Below are 2,964 nucleotides of genomic sequence, written 5' to 3'. Positions count from 1 at the left end.
CTCTTGGAGCAGCAGACTTCTGTGGGCTGAACTGGGTTCTGGGCTGGGAGTGGGGACGGTGGTGTGCTGACTCCGCCAGAGTCACTGAGGGAACAAAGAGAATGGGGCACACAGAGAAGCTAAAGCTTCAGTTTAAGGCAACAGATTACAAACTGGATGTGCCAGCAGAGTTTGAAGACTCCCATCAGCAGACTGAAGGGAGGATCCTGGAGGGATTCCTGGAGGTGCTGGAGTTCAGCAGGGTTTTTCTTGATCAAGTATCTGAATTGTGAGCCATAGTTGAAAAAAGCTGTTGGCTTGTATAGTCTGTGCCCTGCCCACAGAGGAATTTTTTTCCCCCTTTGGCCGACACTGTCTTTTGCTGAAGTGTCATCTGATCTCATCCTGTCCCTGTTTCTGGACAGGGGTTTTCCAGGCTGCTCTCACTCTTGGGCTTTGCCCTTACACTCCGGCTCCTCGTTGAGTGGCCGACCAACCTCTCCACTGTGGCAACTCCAAGTAACGGCCCTTTCCTCCAAGCCTAACCCCGCTGTGCTCTGTATTCCTTCCTGAGCTGCCAGCCCCAGGGTGTCAAGTTCTGAGACCTCCTCCCCCACCCGGCTTCCCTGTTGGGCCCCTGGTCATGTCCTCACCATGTTTCCCTCTGCAGCTTCACTCTATTTTTAACTGTTGTCCCTTCTTCCCTCCTGTACGTTCTTTCTTAGATACTACTGCAAGGCTGACTTCCCGATTGTGTCGCCTAATTGCTCAAAAGTGTTTCTGAAATTAAACAAAAACAACCACATGAGCAAACAAATGAAAGAATGGTTCTTGCCTAATCAAGACTAAGCTCCTTAGCCTTGAATTCACGGCACCACTTCCACATCCAGCCTTACATTTCAACCTCCAGCCTGATTGCACAGTTCAACCCAGACTTTCCTTTGGGGCTTCCATCAATTTGGGAAAAGTGAAGAATCTCTTTAGGCTGTAACTTTCTTTCCTTTTTTTTTTTCTTTGTAAAAATTTAATTTATTTATAACATATTAGTGTGCTGTACCTTTTAACCCCAATTTTATGTGTGTCTTAAACAACGAGAAGCTAGAGTTTTGAAAGATGGGGTTTTTCAACCATGTCTCTGTCATTCACTTGCTCCTAGATTTTATACATACGTCTCCAGGCTTGTTTCTTCATCTGTCCCTTCTAATGGAAGGTGACTGCACAGCTCAGAGTCACTTAGAGGAGTAAAGGGAGGATATAAATTAGTTCTTTAAGTATATGATAGAAAAAAGCGTGGTCCATTATAACGTTATTCTCAAGCTTCATAAGGTTGGCTGTTTTCCTTCATAAGCCTTAATGTAAAGTACACTTGGGCTGGTAGCCTGGTCCACCCCTTACCTGTAGGTTCTTTGGCAGGTGCACTGAGCAGGACAGCTTCAATCATGGTGCATTTCTTGTTCATCATAAGTGCCCACAGATACTTGCTAACCGAATGATCACATGTGCATGAAAAAAAAATTCAAGACATTTTAACTTACTTAAATCCCTCCCTGCCCCCCAGTGCTTGGTACACTCTTGTTCCTAGGACTTCTGTCGATACCGGGCAGCCTCCCTCCCTCTGGCGTGTGGGACTGGTCAAGCAACCATGACCTTCATTATTGGAAGTTTCTCATACGACATGGGTACCAGGAAGTAAATGTTATTTTAATCACCATGTGCAATAAAACTCCTTATTATAGGACATCGTTGCTTGTCTTAGGTTCTTACAGTGTTTAACTTTTGTTTAAAAGTTGGTTTACGGGAATCTTTATGTGTCCTTGGACTTCTGTTTATTGAGATCTCCTCAGCTCCTCACCTTCCTGTTCACCGTGGGCCTCCTGACTGATCTTGCCCTGGTTTCTGTGATGTAGGTTTATTTGTTCCTCAGAGGCTACTTGTTGATGTTGGTTCTATGGCTTTTGTCTTCTCACTTTGTGGTTTTCTGCATAGAAACAGGCAGTCCACGGATACGCTGGTGTTTAGCTGTTCTTGGACAGTTAGGCAGCCACGTTGATTTTAAATTTACTGTCATAAACAATATTCTCTTCTCCCTTACGGCAATCAAAATGCAGAGACATTTTTAATATATATTTTTATAACGACATTTAACATGACTGGTTTTTATATTTAAAATAGAGAGGGTCTCATATTGTGTCTGTTCCTAGAAAGTTCCATGGAGCCCACCAGTGCTGTCCTTTGGCAAGAGAGAGCCAGACGCCTGTCACACTCACGTTTGGCCCCAGAGTGTGATGCATGGGTTGGGCGCCACATAACGGGTGTCCATAGGTGATCTCGTCTTCGTCCATATTCTCTAAATCACACACACGCAAAACGTAACATGGGTACAGATCATTGTGGCTTCTACAGTCATTTCTCTGTAGAATGATTGTGTGTGTGTGTTTGATATTGTAGAAATTAAGGATATTTGTTTTCTTCCTAGAGGCAGAGACTTTGGTCCATTCTGGGTTCTTTTTCTTGGCAGATAATGTTATTTAGGGAATCATCTTGATTTTCTTTGGCTCTCCTTTTTTTTTTGTCTGTGAAATGGAAATTCTGTCTGACCTCAGGCATGTGGTGGAGGGGATGAGGGATAGGATGTTCCTGGACGTCCTACGTGTATTCTGAATGAGACGAGGCTAGTAATGACCAGTGAGAGCACAGTTAAGTATGTTTAATAAAACTTCTTTTCGAGTTTTCACTATTTCTTTGCACGAGAAGGCTTCATAGCCATCACTGCCTCTCCTGTGACTCTCTAGGGGCCTCTCTCCAGCCGGCTTTTTGGGCTGAACGCTCAGCCACTTGGTGTTCCGTTCTTTACTCTGCTGGATTCACTGGGGGCAGGAGGTGAGTGCAGATGCTCTGGGCGGCGTGCGTCTTCTGTAGGAACTTTTAATCCTCCAAGTTGGCTGATGTCTAAGTTTTATGTTAGTGACACGAACCTTGGGTTTC

General features: G+C 44.7%; 1 pseudogene; it reads right to left on the bottom strand.

The window, feature by feature from the left end:
- LOC111727009 overlaps positions 1–2,964 on the bottom strand; it is a 13,122-nt pseudogene that overhangs the window by 9,530 nt on the left and 628 nt on the right.

Source organism: Otolemur garnettii, unplaced genomic scaffold (genome assembly GCF_000181295.1).
Source record: "Otolemur garnettii isolate 467f Iridium unplaced genomic scaffold, OtoGar3 scaffold00090, whole genome shotgun sequence".
Lineage (NCBI taxonomy): Eukaryota > Metazoa > Chordata > Mammalia > Primates > Galagidae > Otolemur > Otolemur garnettii.
The sequence above is the reverse complement of the archived record's forward strand: the minus strand, read 5'-3'. Positions and strand labels throughout refer to the sequence as shown.